Here is a 21669-nt window from a genome sequence, read left to right as displayed (position 1 = left end):
GTTGGTTCTGCAGTAGACGGCTCTGCAGCAATGAGCGGCTGCCTGAAGGTCGCTCTGCAGAAGCACTTCTTTTACGGCTGCTTGACGACTTTCACTTTTAATTAATTAGTAAATATGTAAAATTGGTCATTTCTCAGCATTTAAGCGTAGAGCCCTGAGTTACCTGCAGAATACCAATAAACAGTGAGAAATCATTGGCTGAAATTCCCATTTGCTCTGGAAACCTCTGGAAATTTCTCAACTGAAACAGTTTTGAATCCCCTTTTTGTCAAGCTGCTGAACCAAATACTATTGTTTTCCATCCAACATTTATAAGCCCTAATAAAAACAACACGTGTTGACAAAAAAAACAAGTTTGGAACCCAATTACTTTCACCAGAATGTTTCGTTTTCATGAAATCTGTTTCTCAAGGGACAGTGATGACTCACTTCAACCTCTACACACCTGCTGCCCGGACAACAAACTTTTGCAACCCCAAATACTGGGCAGGTAAATATCCCACAGTCTGTGTGGAATACTCTGAAGCCAGATGCTTGAATGTTGGCAGGAAGTGAGGACAGAACAAAAAAGCCTGGCAGACGGCAGCAAACTGCGTGATGAGAAAATAAGAGCAGGGACAATAATGGCGGGATGGGTGGCGATGGAGCACCAGTTGAGGAAGAGAAAGAGAGAGAGAGACGCAGCCTGTGTGACAAAGCACTGAAGCACATGAGCAAACCTGACAGATATATAGTGATCAGATCAGACGCTTGAAACCAGAGCGCTGGAAAATCTAAAGGAAGTCGACTGGCCGGGTGAAAACTGCATTCACATGTTGCAGTGTGTCGCTTATTAGCTTGGATGTGTTGTGTGTGTTTGTTGTCAGCTGTGCTTATCCTCCTTCTGTGCCCGTGACCATGCTGGAAGGCACTGTCATAAGGCCCCAGTGTTGACATGCAGCTGTGCAATAGTGACTACCGGCTCTTAGTAATCGTGCAAACAAAGACAGAAACAATCAAGTACAACGTTGTCCCTTTATATTTACAGACATGCTCACAGCTATACGTGTTCTGGAGGGGCCACATTGGAAAACAACAACAAAAAAACATGAAAAACAAAAAAAACAACTTCAAATTAATAATGTTAGGATCAGGAAATACATCAAACTGTTTTGAACAGAGCTTATATATTTAATAGTCTCCTTCTGTCTTATTGTAGAACAAATATGTCTATTTATGATAAAGCACAATTATATTGGAATCCTTCACATGGAAATAAATATGCATCTCTTTTACTTTAAATGTATTATTTTCAAATCAATTAATCCTCTTAAAGTCCCACTCCGATCATCAGTTAATCTTTTTTCAAATCTCTGTGGTCTTTCAATTATTATGATGCAGTTTTTAGCCAAAAAAACAAACAAAACCTGTTCCGTTTTCTGGGACATAGTTTCTGCAGAGCGGCAGGAGTTCATCAGAAATTCACCTCTGAGCTGTGGGCGGAACTGTTGGCGCAGAGTAAGCCCGCCCCAACTTTGGCCCTCCGTTTACGCTCTTTCTCACTAGCTTACAGCCCCTCACGACCCCAACCTAACATTGGCGGTGCAACAAAAATGGCGAGCGGTTTTGGTTCTATCCAGACGTACAGTTTGGATCCGGATTCCAGCTCAGACGAGGAAAACAAAGACGTTCATGGATCTGTTTGTCTGCAGGTGGATGATCAGAATGGAGCAGAGCGGGAGCTCATGGCCCGCCCAGCGTATTAGCTACGTCACACCTATAAGCGTTTTTACAATGCATTTTTTCATCTGCTCCTGATTCACAATGATTTTAATAAAAAAACACTGGGAAATGCAATTTTAATATTAATTTTCTTTATATATATATCCTCAAAAAAATGTTAAAAACACCATTTTGTTTAGAGTGGATCTTTTAGTTTGTTATATCTATAGATGTTTATCTCTTTTGTTTGCCTTCTTAAGTTTCTTTTTGTTTTGATTTCTTCAAATAAATCAATTCCTAATAGATTTGCAAGTCTTTGGTTTTGTCCCAAAGGGGGCACTATATGTTAAACCTCAAAGACTTGAAGAGTATTTTAGATTTCTGCTTCTGGGGAGAACGTTTTTTTCCCCGGTTAGTAGGAAATATGGTGCACAGAGAGGGCATAACACGTCACATGATGATTGCTTAATTCATTCCGGGATCGCTTTAGGAACTAAGTGAGGCGTCCATAACTGACGTCTGCAGACAGGCGTGCGCCGGGATGTGCTCTGTAAGCATTACTGGAAGTAATAAAACGACCGTCCATCATCTCAAACCTTCTCGCTTCAAGTTCAAACTTAATCCAAACATGCATCTTCCCCTTCCCCTTACATCCCCCCCTGCAACGTTTACTGAGCACGGGGCGAGGACGCGTGCACACGTACGCACATCCATGCACCAGGCGGCACATGCCGGAGGCCCAGCCAAGCCGACAGCTCCTATTAAAGCCTGCGCTGCATCGGAGACGGCGGTGGGGAAGTCGCAGCCCAGGGCTCATTTATTTAAGCCGAGGAATAATGAATTCTTTGTGGCATCTCATCTTCCCATCACTATTAATCTGGCTTTCCGCAGGTATGTACACGGCACGGCGAACTACCAGGGCCTCCACCACGGCTCCTCACACAGACGTCTGATCCATGATGGATTCACAGCCTCTCATCCAGAGGATGCTAACTGCGATTGAGTCCCCCCAAAGTTCCCCATCCTGTCCAGAGTGACAGGCCTGCCATCCATCAACACGTCCTCAGCTACGATTATTCCAGCGAAGCAGCCTTTCATCGTCTCTGCGTTGCTTTCGCTTTTTTTTCCCAGCATGCAGGGTACTTTCATGCTTAAAATTTTTGGAGTGTCGTAATCTTTATTCGACGGCGTGCATCACCCAGACGGACGCACAATCCCTAAACCAATTTGTGCTACAGGCAGACGAAGAAGTCATCTACCCGTCATTGAAAGAAGCTAAAAAGAAAGGCGAGGATTAACTGCAGGCCAATTACAGAGATGGCTAAACCCTGGCTAACTGGAACAAATACACAAGTCCTCTGAAGATGAAGGAAGCTGACCATCTTCTGGGAAACTTGAAGGAAACAACTGAGAAAGGGGGAAATGAGGAAACAAAACAAAAGATATTAACGGAATCTTAGTATGGAAATGTTGTGACTAATGGCTCTATTTGCGTTACGCTTTCTCTCCAACTATTCCACTCTGTAGCTCTTGCTTTAATATTTACTCCTTCGTCTTGTTTCGTATGTTAGAGAGCTCAGCTGCTGCTTTTCTCCAGCAAAATATGTTTTAAAACTTTCTGTATTAAATATGCAAGAAACGACCTCCGCTGTAGGTACACTGCAGAAAAGGTGGACCACAGGTTGTTTGGTTAGATTTCAGATTTATTGATGAGAACAAAGATGTTTTCACATCTGGCAGTTTTTCATTTTTGTCGGATATCTTCTTAAGAACATTTCTGTTACGTACTTCAGGTCTTTTTTTTTTTTTTTGCAACAGGATTAAACTGTGGTGAAATCTTTGGCTTTTAGCTTCCTTATATATATATATATATATAAAAAAATATATATATATATATATATTATATGTTTAAACAGAGAAGGTAAAAAATGAAAACAACATTATTTACTGACAGAAAAAAAAGGAACAGAGACATAAAACTTATGTTAAAATCCATCCTTACTCTGCTGAACATCCTAAAAAGATAAAAGATTTCTGTCTCGGTTCCCTGTATTGCTGCTTTAACACGTGTCTCCTCAACGTTTACTGGTTTAAGAGGCTCGTAGGATGAGAAAACATTTTTATGGAATAAAGATATCCGCATCTTTTGGTATAATTTTAAACTGGACAATCTGATTTGATGAATGAAGTTTGAGATTACCAGACTGCAAAAACTGAATCTTAAGAAAAAAAATAATAAAGGCAAAAACTTTCTGTGTTGCCAACAATTTTTTTATCAATAAAGTTTTTTTTAATAGCAAAATAATCTCAGTAATTAATAGTAATTTTAAGCCTTTTTGACTTTTTTACAATTTTATAGTTAGCTTACAATTAGCATTTTTTGTTTTTACTGAGAATACATGATACCCGGCTTTTTCCCAGGTTCTTTTGTTTTAAAGATAATTTTTCATTATATTACACAATAATTTCACAATTAACGTGAATTTGTACACAAAACCCCCACACAATTTCAATTGGATAATGTCTTTTTTTTACTTCAATAATCTTAAAACGTGAGCTTAAATTGTTTTTATGATTTATAAGAAAGATCAAAAGTGCATAGACAGAAGAGAAATAAATAAATCCCAAAACAATACGAGCTTAAAACAACGGGAAATATATTTAAAAACATAGTAAAATATGTATAGGGCTCCTCTTCCAAGAAGTTATCAAGATTTTGCCTCATAACTCTGATCTAATCCTCTGGACACACGTTCAAGAGCATTCTGAAAGGCTCATTTAGCCCGTGGTGTTCACACTGGACAAGCAGGGAGGGGTTTCTTCTTCTTTTTCAACTGGTTACTGCTGCATGTCACAGTCGGAAGGCTCGGTGTGAAAATCTTGCCAATCTTGCTCCAGCCTTTTTCTTTCACAGCTCCTTTTTTCATTTCTCCCATGCGATCTGTTTTCAAATGGTTGGCGCTTCTGTCAGCTAAAAAAGAACGCCATCCATGCGCCACTACCAAATCCGAGTCCCTGATCGGTCAAAGTTCAAATGGTGTAACTTTCAACGGGCGTTAAGTTCGTTTTTGTTCTTAAAAATGTGCGTGTGAACGGGACAGTTTTGAACTTGGATGCCCAAAACGCACTTTAACAGGCGTTTGCATAGACGTTTCATTAGATTTTTTGCATCTTTAAAGAAAGATTTAAGTTTTTTTTTGACTGATTTCTAGCAGGTCTGTTTTTACAGCATAGAGAAGTCGATTTTTTTTTAACACAAATTTGTATTTGGGTGAAAATGATCCACAATAGACGGACAATAAAGCAACGATTTTTCCTTTTTCTAAAAACGCTTCTAGGCGTCATCCGGGCTGTTCTAAGGAGCAAACGGTAGCATGACATGCCGACGTCAGCTAACAAGAAGCCATGTGGACAGACTCCTCAGAGTGAGACGGAGCCGCGCCTCGCTGGAGGAAACTCCCACTCATGTTCTGTTAGATACTCGAATGACATGAGGGTCAAAGACAGCTGCTTCCCAGAAGAGGGCACATATTGGGCGTGTGGGGATTTCTGTCGCTCTGTGTATCCATGTAAAACACGCAACATGTTCCACCGCTTAGTGACAGTTCAGACAGAGGTAAGGCTGCGTCTGCTCTCCTTCTTTTGGAATAAAAGCTGTCTGGAAAAGCCGTCTAGTTACCTATGAGAACACGTAGACGAGCGAGTCTGAGGGGAGGATGCATCCGAGAGCACAGCAGCTGTCACAATGCTGGGTCACTTAGGAAACGGCACTCCAGCAACTAAATGTTGGATGTCACAGAGGGGGGGGGTTGGTGTTTAATTAAATCTTGTTTTAACTTTTTTGATTGATGAGGGAATTGGCTGTTTGCAGGAGCTGGAAGGATGTGGAAGACAGACTCTGCATGCCAACATCCTTTAAGGAAACAGAGTTGTAATGAGCATCAGAATGAGGGTTGGTGCGTTTCTCCAAGCTGCTTTGATGAGAAAATAAGATTCGGCAGCCGAGAAAGTTTCGTTTTCAACGTCATTAACCTCTATTCTGTATCCAGCAGCCCCCCAGGATAGAGAAACATTTGAAGTTTCTAAACCGAAACAGCACTTTAAAGTGTATTTGGTTTGAATCCTCCGGTCTGCGTGTGTTTTCCCTGAGTTGTGTCTTTGAGGCTGCTTCCACAGAACTACAGGTTCTTTTTTATTTTTTTGAAGTTCCTCCTGACTTCCCACATGCTTCCAACTTTTTACAAAGCAGGACTTTGGATGCTGAATTTGGAAGCTAAAGTTGCACCATGTTATCGTAAAGATGTCGGAAAAGCTGAGTTTAAAAATGGTGGCTAACCATGTTAACTTACCACATTTTAACTGGAACCTTTGTATGCAAACAATATCATTTCTGATCCTCGAGTTTTCATCATTATTGCTTTAAAAATGCCATCTGCCTTCACACTTCCCCCCAATAGTCCCCCATTACCTCCCCCCCAAGCATCAAGCGGGTGACCCAATCCCCCCCCCCCCCCCCCCCGCCCCTCTGCCAGCCTGATCCGAGCTGCATGTGACAAATTCACAAGAAACCACTTTTATTTAAAATCGCGGCTTTTTAGTGCTTTTATCTCCATGGCAACCATTTTATTTTTTGGTCGCCTTTGGGTGACGAACAGATATTTGTAATTCTTAGAAGAATCTAAAAAAGTAAACTTTGGGATTTCCTTAGCAACAAAGGTTTTTTATTAACCACGCCCACATTCCAAATATGTTGATGAGTCGTATCGTTTTGTTCAGCTCGAACCGCTGATTCAAGCTTTAAAATTCCCCCGTATTCTTGTGAAAATGTGTGAACAACAGGGAAACGCTTCTTTAGCCGGCGCCACGCAAACGCTTTTCAAAATCTACAACTTTAAATCTTCAAATTGTGATCTGCTGCAAACAAATATATATATATATGATCCTCCAGGAGTTAGGAAGCCACAGAATAAATTCCCAAGGTGGATTTTGCATTTAAGTTATTAAAAGTGAGATTTTATTTTATTTCAAAAGTTTCCTTTTCCCATCAAATAACAAAATCATTTAAACTCTCAGCAATGTTAGGTACAGCACTTTTAGATACCAGTCCCCTGTTTGGAGGTTTTGGTACGGTCGGCTTTTATACACTTTAACGTTTTTTAGTCAGCAGCAGTTTTAGTCTTTTTTTACGTTTATAATACTTGGTTATTTTACAGTTTTTATACATTTATGTCATTGTTTTTTATACTTGTATGTTTTTTTCTTTCCTGAAGGTTTTTTATTTGTTGTGTGTTTATTGTGGCAAACGGACCTTGAGTCTGTATTTAAAAAAATCACCAAATTTCCCACTTTGCTACAAAACGTTCACCAACCTGTGGCCATCCCATAATGATTTCAATGGTTTCTGCCACTGTGATGTCATCATTTTTTTTGGGGGGGTGGGGTCCTTCACTACATCTATGAATAATTTTCTATAGGTTCTTGGTTTTTGAAAATGTGGCGGGTGCAAACGTTTGGCTCAAAGGCGCAGTCAGAGAGAAGACTTTGGAGATCTTATGGGATTCTTCCGTATTCCCCTGCAGGTTTCCTACCTGTATCTGCTCAGACCTTCGCCCCCCATAGCCTGGACTTCCATGCCACTGTCACGAATGCCGTCATACTCAGCTACTGAGTACTCATCGTCTCCAAAAACGACGTACCAGATCAGATCATTCACTACTCTAAATCAGTGGCATTGATAAAAGTGTAACTGATCAGCTTCATCTGTGCGTTCCCTCCTGTCTCTGCCTCAATTCAAGGTCTGATGAGGTTCAATTAGCCAGAAAAGAAAAATATCAGCGAGAGGGCGATACCTTCCATGACAAGGGATCCCCATGTCTGCCATGATGCTTCAACCCAGATAACTGGCAGATTGGTGTGACCTAAACTCTCTCATCTCTTCAGACTGTCATTAGACTTTCTAATACGGTTCCCGACTGAGCGGGGATCTTATTTTATAAACGGTGGGCTAAATGATCCCACCAGTCGTCACGGCTGTGGCTCCATCTTTACCATTTCTTTTCCATTTTCATCATTCCACGGGATAATTAGGAGTCTGGAACTTGGCGGTGCGGGTAGTGGGCGGGGGATTGGGTGTCATCCTCACAAGCAGCCTTTTAAATTGCCATTTGGATCAGGTTAGCCTGGTTCTAGGCGGCCATTTGTTTCACCCAAAGGCCGATGACCACAAAGTGATCATATCTTTTGCTTTAGTAACATTTTTTAGGTGTTTTTTTTAAGCCTCTGTAAAATTCTTTTGTCTGCTTGCATGTGTTCAACATTAGTTTCAGATCTTTATTTTTCTTTCAGTTTATGTTTTTAGTTTTTTTCTTTAAAAAACATCTTAAGGGGTAAACAACTAAAAGCAGTTATCTAAAGAATTGATGTTAATAACAGTTCTAGTTTTTTTATTTCAGATTTACATGTTTTAGGATGCAGAAAACATTTTAGCTTGAGCTGATGCCACCTGGAGGATACAGAGGAGGCGGTGAAGCTCCGATTTCTACGGTGGCCCTGAAGTACAAATCAACAAATCACTCATCACAAAAACACATCAAAGATCACAATGACAATTAAGAAAAGCAAAACTAAATTCTAGAAGCCAAAATGTATTTAAAAAAATAAATCTCTCTCTCTCTCTCTCTCTCTATATATATATATGTAACCCGGATCAGTGCCCCACTTGCATTACCAGATTTGAAACACCTGAGCGCTCTTATTTTGGTGGGGCCAGTTCCCTATATTAACATCCGGGTCACATAGCCACTTCCTGTCATCCATGCTCTGGCTGTTGCTGATCTGCTGTGGCTGGCTGCATCTCCTATAGCTGTCGGCTATCTAAACTTGAAACAAAACTCTGTAACATCTTACTGGACTAGTTCTTCGAACAACCACACCTTGAACTAACTACTCTTCGGTGAGTTTATGCGATCGGGTCACACACATAGCAGTACATCAGTATTTCAAAGGCTTTCTACCTCACAGAAATGCCATGCTAGTGTGGCTACAACATACAGATTTTTGATCAGTCTTTTTTTTTTTTCTCTTGAAATTGGAAATATTTCAGTTAATTTTCAGTTTTTTGTCCGTTTTAGGACTTTTCAACTTGTTTCCGTTTTGGTCGGCCATTTTGGTTTTGAATTCATTCATTGATATCATTATTGTTTTTTCTCCTGATTTATACTGAATTGATGAATGCTAAAGCTAAATGATTAAAAGTGCACTTTATTTTTGAAACCATTGGAACCCATTGAAACCCATTAATTTATAGGCCTAGAATTTGAAAGGTTCCTACGAATTTTGTTAGGACCTTATTTGATTATTTTTCTTACAATGACATACAGTTGACTACTGTACTTGTTGTAAATAGTATGTGTTGTAAATAATAATGTCTTGTAAATAGTATGTGTTGTAAATAATGTCTAATCTGTCATTTGTTTGACCTTGTTTAGGTCAGGTTTTTTTTTCCACCCCCACTTCTATCCTTATGGGAAGAACTTTTTGATCTGCACCATATAGGAATGGTGCATGGCGAGCTACCCACGAACTCTCAATGAAAAACTTGATTTACGAACCTAGGAAAAAGGAACTTCGCAAAAGACGCCATACCCAAAGGAAAAAGGAACTTTGAACACCAAAGACTGAAAAATATCCTTGTGGATCCCTGGACACTCCTTTCTCCACTGTCTCAAATTATTGTTTTGTTGTTTTCTTTGTTTAAATACAGTCAATTGATTGCTTTATCCCTGTGTTGCGTCTTCTATCCACACACTCTGGGCTCCATGAGTCGAACAAATCTTCTGTAGGTCAGAGCAAGCTAAGAAAGCGCTACATATAATAAAAAGGAAACATTTTGTAAAACAAAAGTGAGATTCAGAAATAAAAACAAAACGTTAGAAAAATGAAACAAAATAGGAAACCTGAAAAAGTGGGTACTGATTGGATGCTGAAGAGTTTTTTTGATTAGTCAGTTCAGGTAAAACGTCCTTCTGCTCTCTGTCTTCTTCAAAACGTCATCATCGTTTTGGTTTCTGGAATTTTGTTTTGATGATTTTTTAAATACAATGCGTTTTTTTATCATTTGTTTTGCTTTTGATATTATTGTTGTGAAATTTAATGTTTTTCCATTAAGTGAATTTTAGATGTGAATTGCCCTTCAGGGCCACCGTATCCTCATGCAGAAAGTCCAGACTCTTTGACTTCTTTCTATTATTTAGATGCTTCCGGGAAATCTAATGTGGGGATGCTTTGACGTGTTTCTGTGATGTGTCTATATGAGTAAGAACAGTTTCAGAAATGCTTCCATCTGACAACAACAACAAAGACGTCTTCTTTCATGTTTCTCTTGTGGAATCAGGCGACACTCTCTTTATTGCTTCATTGCAAACTTGAGTGCATACGCAAGAGTGCTTGACTATCACTTTCTAAAAAAGTCTCCAGAGCACAGACCTGCCTCCAACCTTAGTTGGTTGAGTACTATAAAGTATTCAACCCTGTTTCTCTTTCTTTATTATAGTATCTCTTGCCTTTTTTTGGCGCTTAATTCCTTCTCCAATTTTTAAGCTATTTTAACCATTCAAAATGTTTTTTACAGTTATGACTTTTGGTCCTACAAATCCTTGAGCTTTTTGAGATATTCCAATGTTTCCAGGATTTTTGCCTCCAATGAAATACACGAGGAATCCTCAGTGCAGAAGGTTGCTGGTTCGAGACCCGGTGCTGGCATTTTTCACAAAAATGAACGACCCTTGGAGTATTTCAGGCAGGCAGCTCGAGCAGTGCGATTACCTGGTTCAGTCTAATCAACTCACCTGTTCAGCGTCCTACTTAAGTTCCAGGTGTGCGGTCCAATTCCTCTTCTTCCATTTCCGCTAGCTCTGCGTTCGTCACCCCACCCTCCTCCCCGGCTTCCACCTGTGAGCTCCGTTAGGGGTAGTGTAATACCCAAAGTTTTCTATGGAGAACTTTGTTTTAAGGATCTGAACTGAGCCTTATGCCAAACTAAAAGAAATATGGAAATAAATCTGCTTTACTGCATGAGTTGTCTGACTGAAATATATTTTTCGTTATTGTGCTATTTTTATTTTATTTATGGTCAACTTTGATCATTTCTTTCTTTTTCTTTTTTTGTGCCAATTATTACCCTTTAAGTTTCATTTTCATTCAGCAATAACAGCATTCAACCCTGCCTTTTCATCTGGAAATGCAGCTCCTTCTAGTTCGTTTTGTATCTCCAGTCAAACAGATGCACAACTTTTCATTAAGCTCAGTTAGTGACTTTCTCAGCTCCAGTCCCCTCCACTATACGACGTACAGTCCAGATGTGCACATGCTCAGAGAAGCAGGTGACGGGTCACCTGATTAGAACAGATGAGCAACTTATTGTTAAGGTATTTCCAGCGCCAGCAGTGACAAACAAGCATGTGTCTGTGTGCGCTTTGGTCTGAGAATGTGATGCTGGGAGTGTGAAAACGTTGCTCTCAGCGTGTGGAACCTCAGGGACGCCTCTGTCAACACTAATCCAAATGCATGGATGTCAGCTGTGAGCTGTTTCCATTTCAGGCGCAGGAGAAGACGGCTTTACAGAGTTTGCCTGTAGAGCGTCTGTGATGGCGAGAGTGCAGCGGGGAGAGCTCGTGCGCAGCTGCAAAGCTGGTAGGGGGCACCAGAGCTGAGAGACGGCACCCCCTGACATCTGGCCTTGAGAAGGCTCACTGATCTGCGCCTTGTTAAAACAGCAGGGGGCTGCTCTTGAGGGTTTCTCTCACAGAGTGCCCGACCATGAGCAACCCAGGGAAGCTGCAAAGTGTGAAACACAGAGAGCAAGGGCAGCTGGAAGGAGCTTGTTGTTTACCTGCTCTGTTTTCAATCTGATAGGATTTGTCCCTCATTTGGAAATAGATCGCCGAGTGCCATTATATCTGTTGATAAGCTGGCTGGTTGATCAAGTGGAGCAGAGAAAGGTTTTGCTGATGGCCAGTGCGTCGAATCTTTGACCACCACTGTAAACGGCCCCGGGACACAGCAAGTGATGGCTGTTAATCAATCAGGAAAATGGTCTCTGTGGGCTCGGCGATCGCGGTTTTTCTAATTATTGAGACTGCCAGCTTTGATAACTGCGCCCTATTTGTTTTGCGGGTATGGATCGTGCCACGGTTCGCCAAGCAACGATTGCATGGCAATGCAAACCTGCAGGCAGCTGGAGAAAAGCAAAACGCCTCATTTGTCATCGCCAATGATTGCAGGTCTGGCTTCTTGTCCATTTATCACGCCACACTAACAGTAAAGTCGATCAAACAATACCGGCTGTCTCTTTTTTGTGCGTGTGTAACATTACGGTAAACATATGTCACACAGAAAAGCTGTGTGTGTGTGATGTGGAGCTGCTGGGTGTTGACATCCAATCTGGTCACCATGGAGGTGGCCTGTGCTCAGCAGAGAGGTTTGGAGGAGCTAATTTCCTTCCGTGGATTAATCAAACGGGCATTTGGGTTCAGCTAATTGCACTGGGAAGACGTCCAACCAGCAAGCAGTCTTTCCTTTGATTTGGCTCAGAAATGAGCCGCATGTTTAGTGGAAGGGGGATGATCCATGTACTCCGAGCACACTGGATAACAGTTAGAGTTGGTTAACGATTTTAAGTGCATGTGACTTATCGGCCAACCCAAATGTGACTGTGGCATAGCTAAATACCCTGATTAACTTTCTTATTCTTCATTTCTGTCTTTCCCTGAACATCCCTGCCAGAGCTAAAATATTCTCAGCGACTCACAGAAGCATGCTGTGCTACCATCTTCTCAATCAAACAGCCAACTATCTCTCCACCCAGCTCACACCATCGATTCCTCTGTCTCAGTTATAAGAGTACTTGTTCAGCAAATCCTCCTGAAGCCTGAGTCAGTGTACATGCAAGCACTGACTCAGCAAAGAAAACATTAATAAAAGGATACGAACGGCTAAAACAGAAACGAGGGAACAGATGTTTTACTCCTCTGAAAAAAAGTCGTTTTCATTAAACCCAGTGAGTTTCTCTGGAAAAATGAACACTACGATTGTTTTTCTGTCTGTCTGCCATAATAGAGCTGCTTCTAATTTACCATTTTATGAGAAGGGGTTCTGACCTTTAAAGGAAAGGAAAGATGTGATCTCTAACACATGTGACACTCAAGAATGTTCGTAACCCTTGAGCTATCCTAGGCACTTTAACATTGGGAGTGGGGTCATCTAGACCCACTAGACAGTGCTCTGAACCTTTTTTCTTCAATGATTTGTGATCTTCACTGGTGTCCATGGATTACACAAAATCTTTCCACCTTTATCCACCTTTGTCATGGTAGGGAGAACACGACAATGTAAGGGTGGGGTCATCTGAGTTGTTCACACTAAACAAGCAGGGAGGGGCCTCTTCTTTTTCTGCCGTTTACTAGCACACGACCCCCCCCTACCAATGGAGGCAGGTGTGAAATGTCGAAGCAGTGGAAATCTGGTCAATCTTGCTCCAGGCTTTTTCTCTTACAGTTTTATTCCGAAATATGAAAGACTTGGTGACCTAGGCCAAATCCGAATTCCTCCCCAAACTTGTTTTTTTTTAAGGAGTAGATGTAGTAACTTTGGGGTGGGTAGCCCTCCGCCGGAAGGGTGATCCAAGGAGAAACGTATTTCTTAACCTGGGTGTTCTCTGAAGCACAGAAATTTACATTTAAATGTAAGTCGTGTCTTTTTGTGTTTGCATGACTTTTTAAAGTTATAAAACCGATGTTCATATGGTTTTTCTGCGCCGGCAGCTATGCGCTGACGTAGATGACCTGCGACTATTCTTCCATAACTCTCTGCTTGGAGGGCTAAATGTAGGGGTAGGGAGAAGCCGGAGGGGCAGGGAAGCAATTCGGATTTGGCCATAGAATTCAAGAAAGGCACAAAACTTAATTTTTAATTTCTTGTCCATGATCAATGTGCGAATGTTTGGCACTTCCTTGAATTTAAAGGGATGCCTTCCATACATCACTACCAAATCGAAGTCCCTGACCGGTCAAAGTTCAACTGGTTTAACTTTTAGCGCACATTCAATAGCTGTGCGTTTTGTACATAGAGCCCGAAAGTGGTCTTAAAAATCAGCGTGACACGTAAACACAAGAGTTTTGAACACAGATGACCAAAACGCACATTTCACATAAACTTTTTATTGTAAGTGGTCCCTTGAACACCAGTTGCAGAGAGCGGTATGAACTTATCTTCACGTTCTAGCCGAATGAGCCTTTGAAACAATGAAGGCCTGCTGAGAGTGTTGAATTACTGATGGCACTGAATGAGGGATGAACCTCTGTTACATGCAGGGGTTTTTCACTGTCTTTCCTTCTTCCTTCAATTGCTTGTGCTTCCTGTGCTGAGAGAGGACACCCATGGAGGAGACCTGACGAGCTGTCCAACCAGGCCCCCGAGCATGGGTCCCCAAATCCAGGCCTCCGGGGCTGCTGTCTTACATGCTTTCCAACCAACCTGCCATTGAATCTCCTTATTGGCTAAAAACACCTGATCCAGGTAATCAGCAGCAAATAAGGCTCCAGATTTTCTGGAAAACCAGCAGAATACCGGCCCTCGAGGCCTGGATTTGAGGACCCGTGCCCCAGAGCCAGCCACCAGGACTGCATATAAGCTCTTGTGGATCACGGGAAAGGGGAGCTCTTTCTTAATCACAACTTAGCTGTGAAAGCTTATGTCCCCTTCATGGTGGAGAGTGTGGGACGCTTGTGGACAGGTAAGACAGGACACCCAGTACACCTCATGTAGCTTATCTTCTGATATGCACACTAGGTAGGCAGGTTGGTTGACGCCACCTCTTGCATGTTTTCATTCCCTTTTTGTAGATAAGTCAGTGAGACCTAAAACTCCTGTTTTAGGATGGTGATAGCTAGTCTGTGCTTTGTTCTATTCATTTCATTCCTTTGGCCCAACCTTGGTCCCCTACTCCCCTCCTCCCCCTATCCAAATAAGCCTAAAAGAAAAATCCGCCATTGTGTGTTTTATGTCACGATACCCTCCAGCCCCAGACCTGCACGTTTGTGGACGCAACAACCTCCTCTTTGTAAACTGTGCAGGAAAACCAAAGTGACACCAATCCTTCAATCACCCATTAGATCATCCTCCCTCGTGGCCGCACTTCCACTAAATATAAGAAAGGAAACATGTAGACAACAAAGCTCTGCCAGAAGAATAGAGCCTGGGAATGATTCCTGTCTTCTCTGAAGTTTTGAAATCCTGACAGATTTTCAGCATCTCAGAAAATAAATCTAAGAGTTTAAAAAGACTCTTTCTATATAAACGCAGGTTAGGAGATTCAAGAGGAGAAAGTCATTTTCTTTATTTGGTGAAGCCATTTGGCAGCCTGAGTATTTCACTCCAGACTGACCTCTGTTCTCGGGAGGCAAGAGCGGGATCCTTAATGGCAGCTGAAGTGAATCAAAGTGAGCGAAAGCCACTGTGTTTATTCCCGCTGATTACCTTCCATCTCTGATCAAATTCCGAGCCAATTCTGACAAAGCAAATCAGGGCCCAAAGAGGAGAGCTCTGCTGATGAACAGACAGGCTGCTGCAAACTGACAGGCGGGCAGTGAGAGGGAAGCTGCCTGCACATCCCTGCTGTCACTAAACCCAACAACGGATGGAAAATATACATGTGGATTGGATTAGCCTGAGCTAAATATCAGATCACCTTTTGTTTAAACACAAAGCTCCGGTAACCAAATCACTCTGATCACTTTTCTAAACATATAATCTGCCTGTGTCACATCCATTTTTCAGTCGTCTCTCATCTCTGGCTCAAATACTATCCACTCAAAGCCCAACAAAAACACTCTTTGCAGCAGATTTACCTGAGCAGTGCGGCAGCTGCAGCCACAGAATTCTATTTGCACCTTATCAGCGGGCTGATGAAAGATTCAGCAGTGAGCAGACGTACGGCGGTCTTTACATCGGCTTCTGCCCGGCCCGTAGGCTCCCATCATGCAGCCTGACAGCAGGATGCATCTCTGGGAGTAAGACAGGAAGAGAGGACTGGAAGCTTGTCTTCCTGCTCTGAGAGCTCAGACCTCCTGTATCAACAAGGAAGGATTGTTACAGAACTCGATACGCATTGGAGAAAAAGGTGAAATGAAGAGACACAAAGGTTCAATTTAAGGAACACTTCTTCATTATTCCAAGCCAGAATGAATGAGGCGGATTACATAATCAACACTTCAAAACGGTTAACCACATTATGTCCACTGCAGACGTCTAATAAGTGAGCTCTGAGCAGCAACAATCACTTTACCCTCAATGACTTCTTTTTGTACCATAGTCTTCTGTTGTTTTGTGGTTGGTAAAGACAATTTTCCACTTCACGTCTACACTCCTTCCAGGTACTCAAGCTAGCACTTGTTAAAAAGTACACTTAAGTAAAGAGACACATTGTTGAAAATGTGTTTTCTGTTTTAAAGACACCGTTTGTGTTTGTTTTCATCTCTATACTAAAGTCAGGTGAAATACATTTAGAGATAAACCACACCTCAAGACCGATCTATTTTATAGTGATTCCCGTGGTCTTTAATTTATGTTTATGTCAGCTTGAGGCAAAATCAAAAGGCCTGTTTCTTTTTCCAGGACTTAGTTTCTGCAGAGCAGCAGGAGTTCATTAGAAATTCACCTTGGAGTTGTTGGTGGAACTGTTCTAGCCCGCCCTCACTTCCCATCACCCATGTCTGAGAGCTCTCTATTTACATGCTCTCCCACTAGCTTACAGCCCCTCACACCCCCAACTTAACATTACCTGTGCAACAAAAATGACCAGAGCTATCCAGCCGCACAGATTGGATCCAGATTCCAGCTCAGACGAGGAAAACAAAGACGTTCACGGATCTATTTGTCTGACAGTGGATGATTAGAATGGAGCGGAGCTGAGAGCTTGTGGCCCGCCGATTGTAATTTCTACGTCACCGATAAGCTCTTTTCCAAACAGTTTTTTTAGTCTGGCCCTTATTCACAACAATTTGAATAATTACTCATAAATGTGGTTCTGAGTTGAATTTTCTTTATGTACAGTATGTCCTCCAACATGAGAAAATACCACAAACACACGTGAAAAACAGCAAAAACACAATTTTCCTCTGAGTGGGTCATTAAAGGATCTATATCCTGCTTTTCCCAAACCTTTCAGAGTAAACTACATCACTATATGTGATCATATATCACCTTTGGCACACTAAGGAATGATTTTTTAAATAAAATACGAATTGTTTTCGCAGCACATTTCTCTCCTTGCGGGTGACATCATCCTAGAGCCGGCTTCATCTGCGTTTCTGCCACGAAAACAAACATCTGAACTCTTGCAAAGATGGATGTGCATATTGTTCATAGAAAAAGAAAGCGTTTAGCCAATCACCGCTAACTCCACGGAGAAAGTGGGCGTGTCTGTCAGCCTGGGGGCCAAGCTGGCAGGGCAGACTCTGCCTGGCGGTTCCCCACTTTGTGATGTCACAATGTGAGAACACACGTTTTTGTGGATTGGGAGGGGCTGGTGCTCAGAGGGCAGGTTTTTAGAGGAAGACTCAGAAATGCATGGATGGATTAAAATACCCCTTTGGGGATGTTTTTTTATGAGGAATGAACAAATTTAATACATTAGAAAAGTTGATTTTGCATGATATTGGCCCTTTGAGGTGGCTGTTCAGCTTCAAGGCAAGTGCAAAAAATACCTGCGCTTCCTTAAGACATGGGCGCTCCTCTCTACCACCCTCCACGACCAACCCAAAAACCTGCAGTACGGATCAACCCCCCGTTTGGGTGCATGTGACCAAGGCATAAAACAAACACATTTTCTTTCCCAAAGCAATAAAATGTGAAACCAAACTCACTGGTATCTGATGAGATGTCTTGAAAAGAATCTCCGTCTGTTCTCCACACCGGCCGTTGTTCAAATGCTCTCCTGACCTAATTCAAGCTGACGGCTCCAAACATTTATTCTTAATGGCTTTCAATTCAGTCCAACAAAAGCACTGAATTATGAAGTTGTTTTTCTGGGTCTGTTGACTGATGAAAATCAGATGGACTTGCAAAGTTAGGAGTGGTGACGGAGAAAAGATGCATTCATCAGTGATGCCTGCAGAACACCGCTGGAGGCTGCGAAACACAGACGGGTGTTATGCATGGGTGAGCAGATGTAAACATCATCTTTGCTTTCTGCTGCCTGCTCCGCGCTCTCTGAGGCCATTTCTCTCCGTAATCTGACTGTTTCTGTTTCAGCATCCATGCTGGCCAAAGCTTCGAAGGGACAGGTTCCTCCCCAAAGAAGCCACAAATGCAGAAAAAAACCCACACAGTTCATGTCTTAGGCGAAAGATCTTTAGAGTAAATCAGTAAAATACTGCTCCCTCTGACTGCTGCCAAACCACTTAAAGGCCTTCATTTCATGACTATCATAAGGGAAAATTTCCATCAGTCAATGTTTTATTTACAGAACAGTACCAAAATGTCAATAAATAAAGATTTGTGAAAAGGCCAATAAAAAGACGAAGGCTTTGAGGATGACTTAGACGAGCAAATGAATCAGGAAATGTCTCCAACATGTAGGATGCTGTCTGTCATAAAGTTAGCATGAGAACCCTGTTTGTTGAAAGATGTTTTGTTTTTTTGCATTTCACTTAAAATACTAAAAAAATGATTATTACCCCGCAGAAGGAGGACATTAGTCAGAGTGTTGTTTACAGCTCACAGTAGGTGTAGGTGAATCAGAATGCAAACAACAAAACACCCGTTCCAGCAAGAAATGTTCTGTTGGAGGGAATTAAAGTTCTGTGGAACACAAACACGGCTTGCCCTCTCTGGCTCACTGCTCATTGCATGCAGTAAAGGCAGGCCTGACTAAAGTGCATCCAGAGGGAGCTGAAGGCTCAATGTGCAGCAGTGACATTAGGAGGGGGCTGTCTTCTGGGCCCCCTCACTAAAGACAAAGTAGAGCAGATAAATGCACTCTTCTCCTTTTGTTCCACCACATCCTTACACGCCATTACGTTGCTTTCTGTACCCTCCATCTCTTCCCTTCTTCCTCCTCTTTATGTCTTTCTGCTTCATTTTTTACCAAAGACAGCAGAGACAATGTAACACATCACCAAAGGAAACTCGTCTGGGCAAATGGTGAGAGTAAAACCCAGGCCTCTTATTAAATGAAACAGCCTCTATCATGTTGCAGAGTCGTGCAGCATTTCTCTGGACTGTAATCTCTAGTAGGATGCACACAAGTGCAGGACATGGGCTGGCAAATAGGCGAGATAAATCAGAGACAGAGTCATTGTACTTCCCCAGATGATCATTTAAGGCTGAAGCTATGCAGACAGGTTAGTTGTGGATAAATCAGTCATCTGGAAAACCCTTTCACCGCTTTCATCCCACAGGATACAAAGACAGAGTGAGCCACTGCGGTCACTTAAAGGCGACAGATAAATGACGGCACCTTATAACACAACTACAGTAGGTTTTATTAGATCCATGACGTTTGGTATTATATACCAAATATCATGTTTGCTGAATCTAATGTGACATTTCTGCAAAAATCTCAGTTTATTATGAATAATTAGATTCTCAAGAAGATCCTTTTCTAACATCTTTGTTAATGTTTTATTTATTTGCTAATGAATGTATTGCATAGTATCTGAAATGGGTTTGATATTTTTATTATTGAATTATTCCATGATTAATGGTTGAAATAAACGAATTAATCATGCTGAGTGTCAAGCAGGGAGGCATTGGGTCTCGTTCTTAGAGTCTTTGGCATGACTCAGCCTGGATTTGAACTAAGGCCGGACACTCTTCCACAAGGCCACTGGGCTGGGGTCCACCCTGAACAGGTTGTACAAACAATAAGACACACTCGCACATCCAATGCAATTTTCCAAACAAAGGTCAAGGTAAATGTACGTACATGTGTGTCACGAACTGGTGGTGGAGGACCCAAATGCAGGAGACCAAGCTTGGTGACAGGAACTAAAACATTTAATTAGCAAACTGAAACATGACAAACCTATGAGGGGAAACAAAACTGTGACAAAACAGAGCAGATGACCTGACAAGGAAGAACAGAAACCAAGACACTTAAATAGGCCGAGGGCAATTAACTGAACTGAAGACAGCTGTGGATCATGAACCTGAAGGTGTGACTGACAAGGAAACCAAACCACTGAATCCTTACAATGTGTGTTTTGGTTTTTGTGTTCAAAACTCTCATGTTGTTAAGTTCTTATTCTGGTCAAACATACAAAAACGTGTGGTCATTGAACGCAAATTGTGAGTTTAACCCGGTTGAACTGATTTGGTGGTGAGGCATGGATGGCGTCCGTTTTCATTCACAGAAGTGCCAACCGTTTGAGAATCAATCCTGCAGGAGAAATTAATAGTTGCTGTTTGTTCCTGCATGGAATCCACCTTAACATTTTGCACCAGACCTGTAGCTAGCGGACATGCGCTTTAATGTCCGCTAGCTACAGAAGAAGCTCCTCCCTGCCTGTCCAGAGTGAACACCATGGGCTAAACATGCATTCAAGAATGTGCGTTTTGCCCATGTCTAAACGCGCCACATGCTCAGTGTTTGAAAGAAGTCTGTAATGTTCATAGCTGATAGACTTCAACTAGGAGACAAAATGCAAAATAAATAAATAAATAAAAATCCAGGAAATCACATTGAATTCTAATTAAATATTTAAGCATTTATCTTTATTTTGACCCCAAATTTTCTCTGTTCTGTATTTGGATGGCTCAGTTGTTTGGGTTCAGGACTGGAGCGCAGGAAACCAGGGTCTGCATCTCAGGGGGCGCAATGATCTTTATCCCATGTGGGACTCTACACGCTATTGCTATCTATGTGGCCACTAGGGGGCCCAGGTCTGGGTCTCCCTCCCCATGCTGGTCCACAGTAGGGCTGGGACTCACTGGGTACCTCACGATACGATACGATTTGCGATACATTGCTCACGATAACGATACTATCACGATATGGCGATATTGTGATAATCGATATATCTCGTCTCTAACAACTCACGATATATCAAACTTTAAGAAAGAACTTGAAAAACTGTTTTTTGGAAAATATTTCCCCATTATTTTTTAAACACAATGATAATAAACAACTTGTGTCCTATTTGGTGTAATGAATAACAGACTTTTGTGTAACATTGCTGAAATCAGTAATATTCTGTCTTTGACAAACAATGACAATTTTCATTTGGAAATATCTGTAAAATTTGGTTTAGACAATAGTGAACATGAACAGCAGCCATTATTTAGTACAAAATTGCTGTAAACAGGATAAAAAATGAATAAGTCAAGTAGCTACAGGCACATTGGGATTAACTTTTGAAAAACAAAAGCATAGCCATTGCTTAATTTAAAAGAAATAGCTGTTAATCAGATATTAATTCTGTGAATAAATTATATTGTCTTTGTTAAAAATAAATGACACCATTTAGTGCAAATGTGGTGTAAACAAAAATAAAATTCTCCCAGAAAAATAAAAATCAAGTAGCTAGGAACGTTCTTTTAAGTTATTTAAGACATAAACTGCTTTCAAAATAAATGACCAGGGATAAAGTACATAAGGAACTTAAAGTGCATCCAAAAGTAAACATCTTTGTGAACAACACGATTGGAGAAAAGCTGCATGTGATGTATGTTTAAATGTTCATGTTTTTCTTGAGAACCACAGGCTTTGTAGCGTCAAGCTACTCGTCTACCACTGCTTAGAGGAGAAGGGGGGGTCTAAGGGCAGGGATGCCTCTCTTTCTTCCGTTTCCATCTCAACCATAACTCTGGTCTGGGCGATCCTTTTTTCAGTATTTCTGAGAGGGAATGTCAATGCGTGGCTCTAATGCATTCAAGAAAAAACGAAATCCCTCGTTCTCCACCTCCCGTTTT

The 21669-nt window shown here is 41.5% G+C and overlaps 1 protein-coding gene and 1 long non-coding RNA gene across 13 annotated transcripts in view; one reads left to right on the top strand and one right to left on the bottom strand.

The window, feature by feature from the left end:
- The window catches only part of nrxn2b (neurexin 2b), an 806770-nt gene that overhangs the window by 105167 nt on the left and 679934 nt on the right, over positions 1-21669 (bottom strand). The gene's annotated exons all lie outside the window — the stretch shown is intronic.
- LOC105356487 (uncharacterized) lies at positions 8515-9357 on the top strand. Its single transcript, XR_910610.3, has 2 exons — positions 8515-8653; positions 9189-9357. It is a non-coding gene; the product is annotated as an uncharacterized LOC105356487 (long non-coding RNA).

Source organism: Oryzias latipes, chromosome 18 (genome assembly GCF_053564925.1).
Source record: "Oryzias latipes strain Hd-rR chromosome 18, Olatipes_Hd-rR_3.1".
Taxonomy (NCBI): Eukaryota; Metazoa; Chordata; class Actinopteri; order Beloniformes; family Adrianichthyidae; genus Oryzias; species Oryzias latipes.
Note: the sequence above shows the minus strand (reverse complement) of the source record. Positions and strands in the feature narration are given on the sequence as shown.